At 40.9% G+C, this 21109-nt stretch overlaps 1 protein-coding gene across 2 annotated transcripts in view; it reads right to left on the bottom strand.

The window, feature by feature from the left end:
- KANK1 (KN motif and ankyrin repeat domains 1) overlaps nt 1–21109 on the bottom strand; it is a 129749-nt gene that overhangs the window by 75560 nt on the left and 33080 nt on the right. For both annotated transcript variants that reach the window (XM_059837170.1, XM_059837171.1), the window contains one exon: nt 20531–20657. The gene's annotated coding sequence lies outside the window, so the exon portion shown is untranslated. The remainder of the gene's footprint in view (nt 1–20530; nt 20658–21109) is intronic.

Genomic DNA, 21109 nt, shown 5'->3' on the forward strand with positions numbered 1-21109 from the left:
CAGGCAAGGGAGGGGATTGTCCTGCTCTGCTCTGAGCTGGGGCAGCCTCACCTCAAGTGCTGGGGGCAGTTCTGGGTGCCACAGTAAAAGAGATATAAAGCTGCTGGAGGGCATCCAAAGGAGTGCCGTGAGGATGGTGAAGGGTCTTGAGGGAAAGCCGTATGAGGAGTGGCTGAGGTCACCTGGTCTGTTCACCCTGGAGAAGAGGACACTGAGGGAAGATCTCATTGTAGTCTACAACTTTGTCATGAGGGGAAGAGGAGGGCACTGATCTCTTCTCTCTGATGACCAGTGACAGGACCCAAGGGCATGGCCTGAATTTGTGTCAGGGGAGGTTTAGGTTGGATATGAGAAAAGGTGGATTATCACACAGATGGTGTTTGGGCACTGGAACAGGCTCCTCAGGGAACTGGTCACAGCTCCAAGCCTGACAGAGTCCAAGAGGCCTTTGGATAACACTCTGGCCACCACTCACATTGTGTGATTATTGAGGTGTCCTGCCAATGGCCAGGAGTTGGACTTGATGATCCTTATGGGTACCTCCCAACTCAGGATATTCTACAAACTTTTATTGATGTGAGGGAGAATAAAAATTCCATAATTAAAAAGACTTTAAGTATGTGGTTTTAAAACCATGAACAGATTTACAGGAAGAAAATGTTTCTCAAGGTTGCAAAAACTAGGGGATGTCAGGCAGGATAAAAAGAAAAACTAAAAATGAGGTGCATTCACAAAATCCAAGTAGTTAATGAAACTCCTTGCCAGAGGATGTTATTGATGGTGCTACAAGTCACCCATACTTAAAAACCCCAGATGGAAGAAAAATACAATGTATTTGTCCCCCAGAGGCTATTGAAACAAACAAATACCTTTCTTGTGGCTCAAGACAGTGCTGGACTACAAATTGCTAGCCATTAGTGGTATATTCTAACAATGTACTGTGTGCCTACCCTGTTCTTATGTTATATTCCCTGGGCACTTTTCCCTGGTCACTGTCAGGGAACAGACTGAACCCTGTGGACCTTGACCTGATCCAGGAGAGACAGACCTGTATAAACAAAACAGAATAAAGTGACAGAGGGAAAGCGCCACTTCAGATCATTTCTTACACTGGTGGCAGCCTTAACAGAGGTGGTTTGAAGTGACTGTGTAATTTTGAAGTATTCAACCTCATCCTTTTATAGAAAAACCCATGCTAAACTCTACAACTCTAGAAAGAGTCCAAGGAAAATGTAGCATACCTGCACTTCTCTGAAAGCTTTCCAGACAGCTGGCTTCCTGGTTTCCTTTTTTTTTTCTTTTCTTTTTTTTTTTTTTTTTTTTGAAGAAGCATTTTTAAACAATTTGGAACAACATTTCAAAGAAGGCACAAGCTCTGTATCCCATCTCCAGACACATGCCAAAACTTATCCATAATTGCTAACTAAATTTCAAAGGCATGGAAATATTTTACTAGCTCTCCATCAGGTTGTGCAAGTATCCAGAGACAGACTTTGTTTGTGGGGGTGTTGTTCATCTACCAATAGGGCATTTTGCTAAGGAATGCCTAACCTAAACTACACATTTGAGAGAAACCTGGCAAATCTACAGGTTATCACAGACTAGGAAATAAAGGATCTTTTCACTCCCACAGCAAGCTGTGCTGAATATTTGTTTTTCTGAGATGGAGAGGAAAATCTGCACACCTTTCTAATTATAATGATTTATTTATATACACACTACGTTATGAAAAACAGTGTTTGCAAAGGAGGCCATCCTGTTGAACAGAGACTGAGAACATCCTTCAGGGCATACTCATGCAGATTTACACTGATATTACCTGATAGCTGAGTCCTAAAGCAGCCTGGCTCTTGAGAAAAACAGAGGTGCCTGCTGCCAAACTGCTGAGGCTGCTCATCCTCCTCACGATTGTTACATAGACTCCTGGGAACTTCTGAAAGTTTCTTTGTTCATTCTTGGCTTTTCTTCACTCTAAGTTTTGGATCTTGATGATTATTTCATGCAGCACCTTCTACTCTGCTGAGCTACCTACGTATGGCACCAGGATTTTCAGCAAGGGACAGCAGAGACCTTAAGGAAAGCCAAGCCTCTGGAGCAGTTTTCTGCCTAGAATATACTAACACTTAAAAAGCAAAGTCTTTAATGTATTTTTTTAAAAACTGTTCACACAGGTTTACCATGAACATTCATGACTCCCAAACTGCATCACCTGCCATGTGCAGGAAGAGGGGCAGCAGACTTGTACGCACAGAGTGCACAGTTCTCACTCAGGCATCAGTTGTGTCCTCATCACAAATACCATGCATGAATCTCTGGGTTTCAGTTAACTGCACTTACTGTACAGACCTACGAATTCCATCTCTGCTCACCTTTCTGCCCAGCTGACCCCTTGTGGCTTCTGTACTAGGAGACAAGGAGGCTAGCAGGAGACTGATTAATGGGTCATCCAAACACTTAGACTAATACTCTTGCATATGATATTGAAGCCAATGCAGAATTATTTGTATAATATTAACACTGTGCAGGCAGTATTAACACTTTTTTTTTTAAAGCAATCCATTGCAGACTAGATTAAGAACAATCCTATTTTCACATTGGTTATAACTGTCAGTCTTGCAAGGCATCTGACAGCTAATAGATGAACTATTAGGTCTTTGGATCCTCTAGAAAGATACAGTTCAAGGCTATAAGTCTCAGTAGCAAAAGTCCACCCACTCCCCTCCTCCCCCTAGCAAGAACATTTTTGGCAGCGCTGATATGGATCACATAGAAACCCCTGGGAACTGTCTCACTATATATCACTGCCTTTAATGCTTTCATTGTGAAATGAACCATGCATCAGAAACCTTAAAGCCAAGTTTCAAAACTTGTGATTATTTTGGAAGCAAGTTGTGCTTTTATGCATAAGTACCAGGAAACAATAGAAAGACTGAAAGAATTCATCAAGAAGCCAATATACACACATGGAGATAGTGCTTAAATGCAACTTTTAACCTTCTCATTACTCAAAACTTGGACATGCAAATATATATGCAAAACCTAATAAAAAAAGAAAAAAATACCCAGCAAACCAACATGGAGATTTTTCTCATATCTGTTGTTGCTGTCATCTAAAACCTACAACAGCTCTGCCAAAATAATTCTCTTTTTTAAGGACAGAGCCTGTAGAAAGCACAGAAGAAACCAGGAGTTTCAATCACCCAAGCACATTAGAGCTGCCAAACTGTCTTTCCCGCTTAGACAGTTTAGACTAATTTTCCCATGATCCATGTGTGCCTAAAGTCTTTGGTTTCCTTCCTAGGTTACATGGATCTGGTGACAGTCTTGTAATCAAGATCTGTGAAAATGCTTTCAAGCATGAAGTACTGCACTGTTGGGATTAACATAAAATTCTCTTAACAAAAGGACATTCCACCAGTGGAACAGTTGTTGATTACTAACCTGCAATGACTGAAGTTGTACAGTAAATTCTACTATACTTCCATATATCCTATGTAGAGCATCAAATAAAGACAGAGTACCCAAGCAGTCTTACAGAAATTAAACCATTTTGACAGTGCTCCCTAGTGTGTGTGTACTGTCACACAAGACACATGGGGAATCGTACATACCGGATCCGGTAGAAACTCTGTATGTTGGCTGAAATAAAAACACCAGTTAAATTTATCTGCCTACTATCTCTTGGTAAGGCACCAAACCCCATGATAAATAACATTATTCCTTGTAGCTTGTCCGTACTTTGCCACTGATATGTGATTCTTGGTATCTCAGCTTTTTAAAACCTTATCTCCTCCCTTACAGAAACCCAAGCCAGCAGCCCTACTTTCCTTCAGAAAGCTATTTGATACAAGTGGACCAAAAGGAAAAAAGGGCCCCATTTCCTCCGCAACCTCTCCTTCAAATAGTGAGGCCTGTGCACTGGCATGTCAGTTATTAGGAAAACCAGCACCTCTGCTGCCTAGACAGGGCAGAGAGCAGAGCAGGCAGCAACGCATCCCCTTGCAGACAGCCAGCAGCAGTCTGTAATTCCAGAGCGCAGCACACACCTCAGCTCACCTCGCTGGCTGTGGAAAGGGGAAGTCTTTCCAGCCCTGACACTCTGCCTCAATCTGGTGGCCCCCTGGGTGCCTTTCTACAATCTAATGAGGCAGGTGAACAGTCAGGTCTGCCACCTCCTCTGCTTTGTGCCTACTCTTTAAGATGACAGCAAGGAACCAAGAGGAAATTTGCTCTCTACCTCCCTCCACTGTTCCCCCAAAAAGTTTGTTTGTCCTGCTTGCCGTTCAGGGTCAAGGCAAGTCACTTCTTCCAAGGCTTCTCCCTGAAGAAGCCTTGCACAGATATCCAAACTGTGGAGGAGTCTGGAAGATGAAGAAATGAAGTCTGTGGCTGAGCGGTATTGCTGCAGCCTCAGTAAGGAGAGGACTGTCTAATACAGCCATTAACTTACTTGCCTTCTCTCAAATCTTCAGAGCAGCACCTGTGGCATGACTCACAGTGCTGTAACAGGCAGTTTCAGCAGTGTCCCTTTGCATGGATGACAGCATCTAAAGATGAGTCTAGCCATCAGGCATAAACCATGCAACTGTCCTTGTGGTAATTCCAACATTTTTAAATTGCAATTCTTATTTTCCAGGATTAATTGGCAAAGAATGAAATAAAACAGACTAGTCCACTCAGTGGTTATTCCAGCATGTCTACACATTCAAAGGTGTATCAGCTGCTTCCTCATTTTTATATCAGATTTTAGTTTAAAGAACAAGCAATTTGTTTTGCAGCAGAATTTTGCAGCTGCCTTGTTTCATTTGGGAGGGGTCATTAAGACCTTTTGTTACCTTTTCAGTTTCTAATGAAAAGGACATTTTTTGTCATGAAACAGCATAATCATTGTGCAGTGCCTTGTTACAGACAATAATGCTGCCTCCATCTTATCTCACTTGTGGAGCCTGCAGCAGAGAATATTTTACAGCAACACAAGTAAGCAGAGACAGGGCAGTATTTGCAGAGCTATTCAGGATACCAAAACCTACCAGCTTTTGAGAAGGTCTGAATTTATGGCCTCTTGATTTGTTCTAATTGTCTGACGGGACACACAGCTAATGCCTTTCAAAATTAGCCTGCATGTAGTTGAAAATTTATTTTCCATAACCGAGAGCCACCTAATGGACACTGCCTGCCACATCTGCCCCAAGCGCAATTCCAGGCCTTGGAATCATCTTTATAGAGCACACACAGGATAGCACTCTGCTCCAAAAGAGCTGTTACTGGGTTCGTGACTTTGGGAACTGTGACACCTCAAAATCTCCTGAATTCCACAACAATGTACCATTTTGAAAAACAGACTCACACAGATTAAGTGACAAAAGCACACCAATAGTTTCCTTCAAAGAAGTTGAATTGCCTCCTAAACATGCATGTTTTTATATGCAGCGTGTTATATTCAAGAAAAAAAAAAATTCTTGCTTCCCAATAGAAGAGGGAAAGCAATCAGAATATGGATATATTCATGGCTATCAGTATCTCATATAGGGATACCTGAAAAGCCTGTGCAGGTATTCTAACTTTTCCTGAACACAGAGGAGGAAAGAAGATCACAGATGCCCAAGATTATCCATAGTCTGATGAATAACAGCTTTTATTATTAAATGAACGAGAGACTGTACCCATGATCTTTGACATGCCTGAAGGTCATTTCTCTAAGAGATTGTTTTTATCAACTGAAGCATTAACAGCTACTGTCGCCTGAAATGAAACTGAGTAACTTTGCATTTCATTCTTCATTGCTTAAAAATCAAATGAACTTTTGCAATTGCACACTGAAACCGAGCACTCCTGAATTCCTCTGTGTGAAGAAAAAAAACCCAACAGTGGACATCAAAACAGAAAACAATTAAGGTAAATTAGCATTATCATGATTTTGTCTCCTATTCATTACCCAGGTTCTCCCTCCAAGTCTTACTCAATTGATTCATTTCACTAACACATTAGATATCTTTCTTTTGTCAGGTTAGTTTTCTGAGCAGCATGCTGAATTAGCATTGCTCTCTTTCCAAACTGTGCATTTATCTTGCTCTCCCTGTCCTTCCATGGCAGAACTGTGCTACCTTGATTTAAACTAGGAAATCTCTTCAGCTAGAGAATCTGCTGGAAGACAGTCTTCAGTATGCAGAATTCACACACAGTTTATTTTTCCATTTTCACTAACGAAAAATAGTCCTAGAATTCCTGTCTTCCTGTGACATCTGTCCAGCCCAATCTGTGCCTTCCAAAACCACAGTAAAATACAAACGTGTACTTCCTGCACTCAATAAGAGTGATACCTACTTAGTCCAAAAATATGACTCTAAAACGTATGCTAAGTATTTGCAGGGGGAAGCAAGGCCACTCTGGTTTTTGAGTCCGGTGCTAAAGAAAGGTGTACATTTTATAATCTAAGTAACTTTGAGGCTGTCAGTAGGGTAGGACTTACAACTGCTACATCTCACTGATAAGCTGAAGAACACAAACAGCCTTGCAAGAGCTGTGATCACTGACCATCTGCTGAGGTACTGCCCCCTGAGGTCACTCACCCCCCTACTCAACAAAAAGCTCATAACCAAGGCTGTTCTCAAAGGTCAGTGCTGCCCTGTCTTTGCAGCACACAGGGCTGAGGAAGCTCAATAAACCTCAGCATGATGATGTGGAGGGCCTCCTCCACACATTAACAATTTTGTGAAAAATCTACTAAATGCTAAATGCCAGAAGATTGCCTAAAGTCTGCATCTCTTACTTTCCTGCACATGTTTTGTGGTACAGTGTACTAAGAGGGAGAGAATATTAATACAGCTCTTTAAGTGACAGTTCCCTTGACTTAATCCACTTCAAACCACTGCTTCTGAATGGGAACACTAGCAAAATAACATGCTGCAGTCATGCTGATGATAAAATAGAGTTATTGAATCAGAATGCTGTTCTAAAACACTCAGTGGAGAAAAAATTAGGAAGACAGATTCTAGAATGTACAGGGAAAACAGAAGAAAAATATTATAGAACACTAAACAGTTATTTTACTTTCCCTTTTCTTTTTTCTCATGATGAAGGAGGACCCAACTGCAACAAAACAACAAATAAAATCTTCTGAAAAGTTCTTGTGTTCTTACTGAAGCTTGTTTTGCTTTTCCAGTTATTCATTCCTACAGTGCCACCACAGTATTTATTGAGGTTTACAAAACAGCTGTAGGCTGTACAGATTAACTGAAATCAACACATATAGTTTCCAACTATAAACTAATTTTAACCACATCATTACTAAATAGAAACTCTCACAACTTACATTTGGGATTTACAAACTAGTGACAAACAGAACAGCTTTCATAATTTTCAACACTTTTTTCCTATTCTGCCCTGTCCTGAGGAGAAACAGTTGTTCCCTGATTGAGGAGGAGTCTTAGTCACTGCTAAAAATTCATACAAAGCATGAATTTGTTCTGATATACTTCACTTGTTCTGATATACTTCACTTGTTCTGATATACTTCACTTGTTCTTAAAAAACCCAAAAACTTACAACGTACTCCATCTACCTCAGTAGAATATCAATCTATTTCTCCAGGTTTGTCTGAAAATTGGTTCACCCAGTAAAAGGCAGGAAAAAACTCCATTAAATGAATCTTTATCAGAAATTGGAGGAAGGCTAGAAGTCACTTCTGAGACACAGAATGATACTGTACCTCTGGGATCTACTTCTGACTTTGGTTTTTCACCATTAAAAATAAAATAGTAGCATGGGAGATAAAAGTGATAGGAAAGATGAGTGCTAACGTCTTTACAAACAATTTAATGGCTGAGGGTCTTCAGAAGCAATGGGTAGTAATATCTTTGAAATGGATCCTAATGACTCTACCAACCTCAAGCTGCAAGTTTGTTACAGAACTTAGATAGTTTGGCTCCTGAACTTCAGCGTAACAGACAAATGGGTCCACACAAAGTCTACTCCAGGACCCAGACAGCCTGAACTTCTGAACTTTAGGGTGAAATGACAGGTTCAAGGGGGCATATGGGGTTGGTGGTTTGGGAAGGCTTTACCTTCCTAGTACCTCAGCCAGTGGGGAAATGAAGAGGGAAACATGAGGCCAGGAGTTTAGGATAAAAGGAGGCTGCGCCGTCTGAAACCCTGAGAGAGAGAAATCCCCATGGGCGTGTGCCTCAGAGGACTCTCCCCCTTTATTTGAATAAAGTTGAAGGACTCCTCTGTCTCCTTTTCGGGCACTGGCTTTTCATAGCATCATTTTCTGCACACATGAAATAGGTCATAATCTGTTGATTTGGATTAAAATGATATGAAGAATGTTAACTTTCAGATCCTCCATCTCTTTCTTCTTGGCCTCCTTACAGACTAGTTCTGAGATATTTTGTGTGTTCAGTCCTCTAGATCAAGTAATGTAAATATCCTCAGGTTTCCCAGAAGACTCATTTTCCACTATGATTCATACTCCATTACAAGCTTTACACTGCATCAAAGGACTTCACAAGTGAAACTGGTTTTGGGCTTCTGGTCCTCTCTTAAGTCCTATTATCTCCTACACATCCTTCTTACCAGACTCTTACACTGTCCCATTACGTGCTTCTGCATTAATAATTTCTTCTGTAAAAGGGCACATGCATTCGGAGAGCAAGGCTCAGGGCAGAGTTCTCTGGCTAACAACTGCTGTGGTCAGCTCATATCTGACTTCAATGCGATCTGCTCATCACTCTCGGAGAGGCTTTTCAGAAGTGCCCTACCCAAGAAGAGAAGATTTTGTAGTACCGTGTTAGGCAACTCTTAATTACCTACACAAGAGGAAGAATCAAAGTCAAACTCTCTAGCTCTTTGCAGCTGAAATAATTGCTTTCAAAATCCAGAATTAGAGCTTTTGTTGCTCAGTGCATTAGGAATCTTGCAATTAAAATAAAAAAACAAAAACAAAACCAATGCCTCATTTATAAAGCATGCGCAGAAATCTTTAAATAATTTACATCAAAAAACACTTGTTCGAAACACACTGTAAAGGCAGGTTAGCACCACAGCTAATGCTGAGCTAGCATGAGCTAAAGTAAATGACTCTTCTGAGGAGCAAACCTGACACAGAAGAGTTGGTCATAGCTACAGAGTGAATCATCTTCTCTCTCAAGGCCCTCAGACTGATTCACTGCCAGTGTATTTCTCTAAATTCTCCTGTGTTTATAAGGCACCTTTGCCTTCAAAATTCCATAATCTTCTGATCTGTTTTCTTCCTAGGCATCTTGGTTTGAAAAAAAGACAAGTGTCTGCTTAGGAAGGGAGGAGCCTCCTTTAAAATGGAAAATGCAACTCCCAGTCCACTCTTAGTTATTATAATTTTGAAATTAAGGGGCTCTCAGGCAAAGATATGGGAATAGGAATAACAGTTCTTTACTAGGAAAATTAAAATACAAATGCAATAGTACAAAAAAACCCAAACAAACTACTGAGAAAGTAAAAATACAACCTGACACCCTGTTGTTTAAGGTGGTGGTAGCAGTCTGATTAAATGTTGGCTGCAGTCCTCCTGCAGTGACAGGTGTGGTTCTGTTGAAGCAGTGATCCTGTAAAAGGGTGCCGTTTTCCTCTGAAGGTCCAGTGGTGGTGTAGGTGGGTTTGGTCTTCCTCTGGGATTCCAGTGGAAAAGAAGGCCGTACCTCTAGGAATCCAGTGGGAAAAAGCTGCCTGTGGTGTTCCAAATCTCAGATTATATCTAGGCAGGAATGCTTGGCTCCTCCCCCTGGGTGGAGCATCTCCCAGTGGGGTGATGTAATTTTATCAGTCATGCAGTGACACCCAAGGGCCCAGTAACAGAAGATAACTCCCCAAGGGAGGATTGGTTGTGGAAGAGAAAGAAAAACTGCCCCACCTGGTTTTAACAGGTGGCCCAATTAACAGAAGATAACTGTCCCACCTCTAAGGGATGGCAATAGAATACACACCCCTGGCCACATCCTGTAACCAAGACACTAGGTGTCTACAAGAAAACCTATTTCCAATACAGTTCAAACAATTACTCATTGACCACTGATATATCATAAATCATTTCAGATACCTAGCAAAGGACATAATGCCCTAGTAGCCATCCTTCTTTTTAGCATAAAAAAAAATTCTTTTGTATTGTACAAAAGATTTCAATTTTGAATACATTACTGATGCTTGCTTCTATGCATTTTCAATTAAAAGAGAAGCCCAGCTAAGCATCGTCAACAAAGGCACACTGTTGTGCATTTAAACCTGTGATTATCTGCTTAGTCTGCTCTCAGTCACAACTAAAAGGAATGTTACAGGTAAAATGCGCAGCCAAAAGTTAAATAAATAGAGACACATAAGATAATGAGATGCATACTTCTGCTGTAAAGTTACATTAACCAAGCCAAACTCCTCCCTGAACTGAAATGCCATCAATTACTGACTTAGAAAGGCAGTCACCCGGATTCTCCATCTCTCTAAAACATAGGGAATCTTTCTGAAATGCCTTTTTAAATTATTATTATTTTTAAAGCAGAGGGAGCTAGAATTTGAAGCAAAATGAAGGGAGCCATTGATCTGAAGTGATATGACAGAGACAAGTTTAGGGTAGTAGCATTTCTCACAAGTGAGGGGTAACCTGGCAAAAAACACTTTCCTCTTTCCTACAGTTTCTAATTTGGCCAGAACAAGTCATAATCCATCCTTCACTGAGGACAGACTTAAAATAAAATCTCTTGCTACTCTGTTGAATTTGGCACAGGAACTTTTTTACCCTTTGGGAATCATGGGCACATTCCAGCAATGGAATGGAAAACGTATTTTTCACCAACCCTTTTTAAGTTATCCTGAAGTTTAAAAATTGGTTCAGAAAACTCAACAATGCAACATTACATGTTTACTTATCAGGGAATTAACTTTAAAGCTTTTAATGAACATTTCAACATTGTAACTAATTGGTCTTTTAAAAACCTCAAGGACAAACTTTCCTTTTACACTCCAGGGACTGCCAGATACATTCAGCTAAAATAACTCCTAAGTGCCAGGGTCCAGACTTATCTTGCATGTTGATGACATTGTTAACATCTGAAACTTCATTTTAATCCTCAGGAAGCAACAATGTGCATCTTTACTTTGCACCCTTCTTTATCATGGAAGATAATTTATAGTTGCTGTTGCACCTCTACTGAGGCTGCTGTGGAAGAAAGGCAACAAAAGATGCCAAAACATTCAAGGCCAAGGCAAAGAAAACAGAAAAACCTGGAATAAAACCTGAAATCACTTGTGATTTCACTCCAAAGTAAACCACAGGCTCCTTAAAGTGGTATCTCAAAACTGTTAGGGGGGAAATTCCTTGGGTTTAAGACACGTTAAGCCCAGTCACTCATGGTGTACCTTTAAAATTGAGTTCTTCAGCCTATTCTGAAGTATCTTGAAACCTCACATGCCAGCACTGCCTTTGCTATAGGCAGCCTGCAGAAAGCTTACAGGAATGCAATTTTTCTAGCACAAAATAAATAAAACAACAGAAATAAAACTGCATTTTTATAGCTCAGTTTTCCAGGTTCACAAGAATATCCCAGGTTAAACGAGGAAGGTTGAGGAACCTTGAAGAACTGCCTTGAAGAACTTTATTTACTCAATTTTCTATTTCATAGCAAATTTCAGCACTAAAAAAACAGATCATGTTTCAGATACTTCAAGCTTGCAGTGAGGCAGCACATAACTGCTCATTCAATTATTTTGTAATTAGCCAGTGGTGCAATCATCTTCCCAAACAACATAACTCAGTTTTTCCCTACCTAGCAAGTCTTCTGCCATATCTAACAATGTTTTGCTTTTACTGCATCCAGCTTAGGTATGTTTGCTTTGATGTATACTGGGAAAATCTGTGCTGCCATCCCCTAGATCCTCATTAAGAGGAGCACAAAAGGGAGGAGGAAAAAGGGAACAGGAGGAAAAAACATGAACAACCTACAGCTCTATGTTCTGTACACATAGTAGAGGAGTAACATGCCTTGACCACCACATTGCACGGAAACTGCAGGAACATTGCCAGCCAAAATGGTTGTTGGGAGAAGAAGGGTTAAAAGTGCTCTGCATTTTGCAAAGAGGGTCTCAAGTTCACTGTGGAAAGATCATTAATAGAGTCTTCTAGAAGGACAAAACGTTATTAGTTATCGGGGTTACAGACATTAGGCAAGGACATAGCTTACTTTAAGTATATTTTGCAGAGAATTAATTACTTTTACAGCTGAAAGTTCATGGCAAATTCAGTAAGAATCAGTTTCTGCCAGTGCAGAGCCTCTCAGAGCAGATAACTGCACTGTTGACAGAGTAATTTGACAGAATCAGGGTAATTCAGTGTACTGCCCAGCTCTTTCAAATTAGTGGAGGACAATATATTGTAACAACAAAAAGGAGAAAAGAGATTTTTGTCCACAATGATGACTGTTCTGTGATTCACAGAACAAGTGTGTACTGCAGCCTGCCTGGTTGAGGTAATGGAAGCACAACATACCCGTGTTAGAACCAACACAGGTTTTGTACTACTAATCAAACCTCTGAAGAGGCCTCTGAAGTTTATCCCACCAAAACAAGCTTAATACATTTTTTTTGTACCAAGATAGAGGAAAGCAGTTTTCTTTCCTCTATAGCAGGGCATACTGCACTTGTCAGAGACAAAGCATTTGGCGTTACTCCTGGGTGGGGACAGATGCGGGAACACATGTTTTACTCTCCTACCCTGTGCTTTTAAAAAGAAAATATTTTAGGGTGAAGGATTCCACCCCACCCCTGTTAATTCCTATCCTGGAAAGAAAAAAAAAAAAAAACACAACATCCTCTTTCAATGCATTTGAAAAAGAATGGGAAATACCACATTAAAAGTAAGAGACTGTTTTCAGATAACTTCACAGGTCACCAGCCTCATTCTTCCCTTACCACTTTTTCATTTCTACTAACTCCTAGGAAAAGTCTCTGGTTTCCCTTAGAAAAACTGACCTTTTTATATTTTATTTACGTATTTTTAAGTCAACTACTTTCAGGTCCTTTTGCATCACGCCATTCGTGCAACATCTGTAGCTGTCCCTGTATTTTGAGCATGGCCTGCAGAGATCAGCCTTGTGAAGCTGATTTCCTACTGCCTCATCCATCCCACCTTCCTCCACAATGGCCCACCCAAGGGTCAAGGGTTTTGGAAGGTAGCAAGCAACACTCAGGTCACTTGCACAGTGCATTTCTAATCTAGGTAACTTTCCAAAAGTCACTCAACCTGGCTGGACCAAGGCATATTTTGTTAGTATGAAGAAAGTAAATGTCAAATTGCATTAAAGCTCTTTTGTGTTTGTCAGACTACTGATTGAGTTCGAGGGGGGTAAATGAAGAATTTTGAACAACACCATCCAAGCACTGCCTAAAGAGAGTGTGCAGATATGGAGGAGAATCCAACCCCACTGTACTCTGGAGTATTCCTTATCTTACGCTTTTTCATTACAGTGGCTTCTAACAATGCCAGTGAAAGATGCTCTTTTAAACAAACAACAGGAACAAAGGATTTTCAAAACTGTATTCCACTACCAAAGTATACTTGTTTCCAGAAGAAATTTCATACACACTCCTACTCCCAAACTGTCTAAACAGAATTGAATTAACATGGCTGAAGCCTGTCCTTCTCTAAAAAAATACAGCTGCACAGTTGCTCCAAAGCCAAAATCACAGGCAAGTCAATGTCCATTGTTTGTATTTTCTGTAGGATCAAACCAAAGGTATCCTCTTCAACCAACACAGAATTTTTAGATGAATGTGTAACATCTGAATTGTGTAAGTATTTAAACTATAGCAAAATTTACCACTTTGATTTATCAAATGAATTACCACAGACCTATCAGATGACCTATGGAAAAAATCTCCCATGCCTCTTCCATGACAGCTTTCTATGCAAGCCACATAATTAATGATGGTGAATATCAAAATAACTTTCTTCAAGAGTTGAAGCTTTCATTTAAATATTCACAGCCACAAGACTGCTTTAAGATAAATGATTTTATATTAACAGTAAAGGAGTCAGATTTACAAAGTCAGAAAGAATTCAGAAGTTTTGCATTTTAATCACTCAGCCACTGTATTTGATTTACTCCACAATTTCGATCAGAAAATGAAAAAGTTTTGAAGAATGACTCATTCTCAATGTAAATCTCTAGCAAGCCTCTGTCAGTCATGTTAGTCCTTTTACCAATGTTTTTTCCTGCCTTCTGACTGCAACGACACAATGGTTTAATTACTGCATTACTTAATGACTTCTAACCTTAAAACAATGCAAATATATGGAAAGTTAAACTAATACAGACAAATTCCACACGGAATAAAAGCAACCATTACAAACATCAGCATAACTTGTGAATTACTGACACTTTTACAAAGACAAAAAAAATCTGTAGAGGTCTGGAATGCTTTTACCAAAAGATATCTATCTACAAACATAAAAGAGGGAAATAAAATTCCATAGTTCTAATACAATATTTCCTTGGCACAAATTGTGCATTCCTTTGGCTGTATTACAATAACAATCTCTGGGAAGCAACTCTTCCAAAAATTATAGCTTAAAAAGGAAGTTTCAATGCTGGACGTCTGTTGGGAAGACTAAGCGCCTCCTAGTTTCGCTTGCAAGTTTTTTTTTACTTACATATTTATTAATTTCCAGTTTTCAGCAGTTCATTGTACTTTCATTCAACTACAGGGGAAGAACTGCTTAGTTTACAGCACAGTTTTATATGCAAATTATATTCAGTAGAGTCTCTACTCATCATAAGTGTCAACAGGAGAAAAGGTGTGACAGATTTAAGGCTTGAGATTTTTTCATAAACTTTGAAGGAACACCGAAATTACAAAGCACACTGAGCTCACTGTAAAGCATTTTCTCTAAGCATGTGCCAAATGAAGTATATTAAAGCATTTTTTCTTCTAAATGTACAGTGAGACTTTATGATCCATTTTCTATTTCTAAATATCTGAGATAATTAGGAGAGTCCTGTCTTCAGCATGGTGTCAAACTTACTGTTTGCTTAGCTCCTCCTGAACCTAAGTTTCTTTCTAGTCAGTGAAAATATTTCCATTACATTTAGTAACACTGGAGATAAAGCAAGTTTTCAACCCCAAGCAAATCAAAATTCAGAAAACTCAGAGTTCAGAATTAAGAGATATTTTACTGCCAATAGGAGGGGGAAAAGTCTTAACAAATCAGCCAGTTGTTGCACTAACAACATCAAATAAAGAAATTGTAGAGCTTATTCTACCCTTTATCAATAATGCATGGCTGTGCACAGACAATTTATAGCTGTTTTCCATCACTGGGTATTGTGCAGTACTAAATTTAGTTGACAAAATTCAAGGACAGTCTACCCACACAGCTACTGTGAGCCAGCCAGGCCACTTTGAATAAACATTTTAAAGGCATAAAGTGAGTTTTATTAGCATGCTGAGACAATTCCTAGTGGACAAAGCATTTCCTTTGAAAAAGTAGAAGAACCTTTAGCAGAAAGAAAGATGAGTTACTCTTGTGCCTCCTTGCATGTAGAGAAACAGTAAAAGCGCAAATAAAAAATATTTAGCTAACAGCTCAGAACCCTGAACTCATTAAGATTAAAACATGAAACAAGAGAACTAACTTTCTATACTAGTAAGTGATTGTCATTCTCAGAAAATCCTGAGAGTTGCTGAATTGGTGTCAGGTTCTGACAGAAAAAGAACTGAAACCCAAAGATGTTTTGGTGGGATTTCTTTTATGTTTAGGTTGTTCCAAAGATTAACAGACTTATTTTTTTAATCCTTCACAAGCCTCACAAATCAGAAAAGCACACAAGCCTTTCATCAATATAAAGAACTAGCTACTGTACTGAAATAGCTCAGCAGCATTTATTGTGTCTGTAAAATTGAGGAGTGGGGTCCCTTCCAAAGACCAAATTCACAAAAACACAGCATGGCACAAGTTGGCTGCTCTTGCTCAGTAGCATCACTTCCAACCACAGTGGTCCCAGCACCTGGATGCCTGAAATGCAAGAAAGCATCAAGGAACTTGGAGCACCTATGTGCTGGCCACCAGCAGCATAGGATGCAGGCACACAATCTGCACATCCAGCAGTCTCACCTGGACTCTGCTCTGGCAGTGACCACTATGCAGGTGGGGGCTCCACCTGGGCCTCCCCAGCCTGGTTTCAGACAAGGAGTCAGGTGCAACCAGCCATGAGATGGATAGTAGCACCACCAGGAGGTGGGTTTGGGTCACACTGCAGACTTCTACTGCGGCTTCTTTTACAGTCAGGCTGCACAGCTGGCTTCCCTCTAGAAACTGGCAAGCACGAGGTGACATTGTGACAACCTTTCATACCCAGAGCACCACTCCAGGTGGGACCCTCTAGGTCTCTCTGGCAAGTGGCATGACAAGATGACTCGGAAAAATCCTTCTGTACAATGTGGGAAGGTGGAAGCTATAGCACAGCACGGCTGGGCAGCTTGATGGCCTTGTGGCATATTTAAGCCCAAACAGAAATAAGGGGAGGAAGGATGACAGAACCAGAGCTTAAGCTACAACAGTTTTACGTTAATCAAGTGGAAATACCTGGTCAAATAAAAAGTGAGTACATTTAATCATGAAGGTGTTGAGAGAAGAAAATCAACTCTTTTCAGTGGTATTTCGATTTGAGCAAAGCTTAGCTGCACTTACAATACACATTTTCTCAAAAATCAGATCTCCCTTGCACGTGAAAGTATATCAGGGACCTCTGAAGCCAAATAATCATTGTGCAAAACTCCAATTTAACTGGTCCAACAAGAACAGAAAACTCAGGAAGGCCAGATAAAAAGAATAAGATAACATAAACAGAAGATAACCAGAAGTGTAAAAAAGCTACAGCTTAAGGATCAGCTAAGGAAGGTGATTGTTGAGCATCTGTATTTCAACCAGTCTGTATTTCCATCTGTCAGAAGTGCAAGACTTTGTTCATAAGGTTGGTTGCTGTTTCAAATTTTTCCCTCTTAAATAGGCTGAGTTTCTGCTGTGAAAAGCAAAAATGCTCTTTTAAGTCTGATGATATTGCAGTAAATCCTTTCTTTTTACTAAAATCAAAGCTAAATTAAGGCAGCAGGACACAGCTTTGAGAAACCCAAGGTAAACCAAATGAAGCAACCATGGTTTTATAACTGGAAATTCATTTTAATAAGTCAGTTGCTCATCTCACATTGCCAAAGTCTGTGATCCAATTAGAAGTGCAGTGCTTTCATCATCTGCACAGGGATCGCGTTCAGTGAAGTTCAGAAATAGACAAAATGCTCTTGGGCCCTCTCCATGGAGTGTATCACACCAGTGAGATGCTGGCTTTATAACACACAGGCAAAAAGCAGTGAGGTGTTCACATTAGTATTTCACGGTATCAATATCTGTACAAATGCAAAATGCCTTGAGCACAATGAAATGTTGTGTTACATGCCATCATACCGCACCCAGTTTTCAAATACTCTGCTTTGCAGAGAGGAATTAAGCCCACTTCTCCCAAGACTTGCTAAATTACTAACCCCACCTTGTGCACTGACATTTAATTGGTAGCACATCTCTACGCTGATGGCTACTGCCAGTAAAGCCTGTGCTCCCCTGCCCTCTGTAAGTGCCCAGAGCTACTGATGCAACAGGACAGCTCACCATGCCACTCCATGTAGGGACAAGCAAAGATACATATAAATGTATGTGTGTATGTAACTTGGAGGGTACCTAAACTGAGAGCACCTGAAAAGGAAATCTCTTCATCCTGCTCCTCTCCATAGCCACAGCATTGTGACAAGTCACTGAGGTCAGAGTCCACTTCTCAGGGACTGTACCTGGTGCTCCTGTGCTTTCTGAGGCAGTCAGCAATCATCCCTATTGTCAGCTCCCTGAGAGCCCATACAACTCTGCCCTGGATTTTCCAGACTTTCTGCAATCTGCAATCTCTTCCTCTCTCTCTGCATGTGTTTCCCTACAGCACCCTCCCTTCAATTCCCACCCTGTACCTCGCAGGACCAGCCACTGTACCCTGCTGGACACACAGGAGGTGACTGCACTACATTACTGGCACCTGCTGCAGGGCACTGGCAGGGCTGGGGGTCTGAAAAGGCAACCTGAGAGCCCCTCTGGGCATATATGCACACATTTCCCTCACTTAGAAACCCATGCTTGGCGGAGAGTGTCCATTTCTACAGCCAGGACAGGCTACACCCACAGAGGAAATGCAACCAGCCTAGTCACAGTAACAGTAAGTTTTTCCATTTTGCCTATTCTAAACATTTCTCCTGCTGTATCAAAACATTTTTTTGCCACCAGAAAAGATAAAATCCATGTACTAATGCTTTTCCTGGTAAAAGAATAATCTCCAGAACAGCAACAGCCCAGGTACACCCAAGTGAAGAACAGCATCCTCCAAAGAGGAACAGACACTGCCCTATGAGCAAGAGCCCAGGGCCAATCCAAGATGTGCTGGTATGTGACCTGCAGAGAAAGTGCACACAGGCTTCCCAATCATGGCAGCTTGTCTACTGCAGAACCCTCTGCCCCCTTTCTGAAGTGCTTTTGCACAACAGAGCCAGAGAGTCAGTGGAGTCGGGGTGTTTCCAGCTACATGCACACCTCCATATCTAAATGGCAAGTTCATGGAGTAATGAAAAACAGCAGGAGATCTGCTTTTCCACACTTGCTCAGTTTCAAAATTTGAGGAAAACCAGCTGGTGTCCTCATGTCTTTGGAATCCCTAGACTCAGGAGCCCTTTACCTGCCCCATAAGCTGGCAGCAATTCAAGCCCACATCTGTAAGCACCACCTTAACTCCACAGTCAAAAGTGAAGCAAGCATTCCACACTCAAAAGCCAAACAAGCTGTCTCCACTGCTTGTTTGCGCTCTGATTAAAGCTGCAAAAGCAGCAGAAGAAAAGCAATTAGCCATCCCAGGTAATCACAACTGTCAAGAGACTAAATCCTTCCTCTTCAAAAGAGAAGTTCAGTTTTAGGTGTGTCTTACCTCTCATCCAACTCTGCAGCTCATTGCAGTGCATGCAAGAAGGTGGGCAGGCAGTGACATTCTAAGTGTAAATAAAAACAGGATTCAACTGCCACTTCAAACAGCAGCTCTCAAAACTGAGGCAATTCAGGAGTCAGTAGCAGAGCCTTTACAAAGCCTTTACTTATCTGGGTTTCCTTTCTTAGAGATTTCATTTGGGCCACCCCTTTGGTGTTGCTCTTAACCTGACCTTTGCACAGAAAAGAGAAGAAAATAATCTATATAGCCGTGTCCTGCTGGGGTGCTTACAGCCAGTCACTGGTCACCATAACAACTCTGCAGCAGTAAGAGGCCACGCTGCTCACTGGGCACAGCAGAACCCTGGTGCTGACTGACTCTGTCAGTCTGGTCTGTGGCTCGTCTCCTGTGCTGCTGAGAAAATGCAGCAGCACTATGGCGCAGTTGCCAATGCAACTGAAGAAGATGCACAGGAAACATGGGTAATGAATGAAAGATCACAGCAGCAGCCCTAGTCAAAGCAGGATGGTCATTTTTCTAGCTACAGTCATGTTCAGCTTCATAGCCTGATTTTTCCTGGTGGTGAATTGATCTCAGCATGGCATTCCATAGGGACTGAAGACCACTACTACTAAATAATTCTTATACATAGATAGAAGAACTAAGGCATGTGAATGGAAAGATATACAAGCACTTAAGAGTGCTTGCATAGCACTTGATAGAATTAGTGACTTAGGAAAAGAAAATGAATTGTTTCTTCATGGATGTTTCTTGAAATTGTATGGATATTGTCTTACTGAAGTCAGTGAATTTGCTTATAACCAATAAATACTGATAGCTGGGTGCAATACAAGACCTTAGATTCATGTAGTTTTGTGCTGACTTTGACTAGGGTGGAGTTCATTTTCCTCACAATAGCTGATAAAAAGCTATGCTTTAGATTTGTGCTGGTAACAGGATTGATAACATATGGACATTTTAGTTATTGCTGTGTTCGTGCATAGTGACAAGGCCTTGTTTGCTCCTCATACCACGCCACCAGCAAGGAGGCTGGGGGTGCACAAGGAACTGGGAGGGAACACAGCCAGGACAGATGACCCCAGCTGACCAAAGTGACATTCCAGACCATATGGCATCATGCTCAGCATATGAAGAGGGAAGAAGGAACATTTGTGGTGATGGTGTTTGTCTTCCCAAATGACCATTATGCGTGAAGGGGCCTGGCTTTTCTGGGATGGCTGAACACCTGCCTGCTCGTGGGAAGCAGCAAAGCTTTGTTTTGCTTTGCTTCTGTACATGGATTTTGCTTTCCATATTAAATGGTCTTTGTCTCAATGCACAAGTTTTTCACTTTTACTCTTCTGATACTCTCCCCCATCAGAGTGAGCAAGTGGCTGTATTGGACTAAACCACAATAGGCTGATTAGAGACCAAGAGGTGGGACTAGGACAGCTTGTGGACTCTGTCTTCTTCCCTCTGCCATGGCAAAAGAAATAACATCTTACCTTAAAAGACTGGAATAGAAGTGCCAGTGTCTCCTTTAGGCCTTTTTAAACATCAGAAATAAGGCAGCAGATTCAGCAAATTCAATGTGTCAGCATTTGACAGCACATTCAGGAACCTGAGAGTCACCTACAAGAAGAGAAATGTAAAGCACCAATTAGTGCATATGTTGTGCAATATATCTTGTACTTAAAACAGCTGATGCCTGGTAGAGCCATGCTGCTGAACAATGAAGAAATTACCACAAAAATGAAAGGCTAAGTTATTTTTTGTTTCCAAAGTGAAATGCTCAAGCATATTTTGGCTACAGCACCATGGTGAGAAAGCATGCATCTTGCAATAGCTGTGTCACCCTGCCCTGCCTTCCCAATTTAAATCTTTGTTTAAACAACACTCCATGCGAATGCACAGAAACAAAGCTCCAGGCAGGTCAGGATACACCAGCTACACCAGTAACAGAAACACAGCAGTAAATGTTTGTAACCCGGATTTGTTTGAACTGGGAAATGCATCAGAAGCCCATGTGAGCTAAGTATTAGCACGTTATAAGTGATGATCTTGATGTATGTGGAAGACATATG

Source organism: Haemorhous mexicanus, chromosome Z (genome assembly GCF_027477595.1).
Source record: "Haemorhous mexicanus isolate bHaeMex1 chromosome Z, bHaeMex1.pri, whole genome shotgun sequence".
NCBI classification, from domain to species: Eukaryota; Metazoa; Chordata; class Aves; order Passeriformes; family Fringillidae; genus Haemorhous; species Haemorhous mexicanus.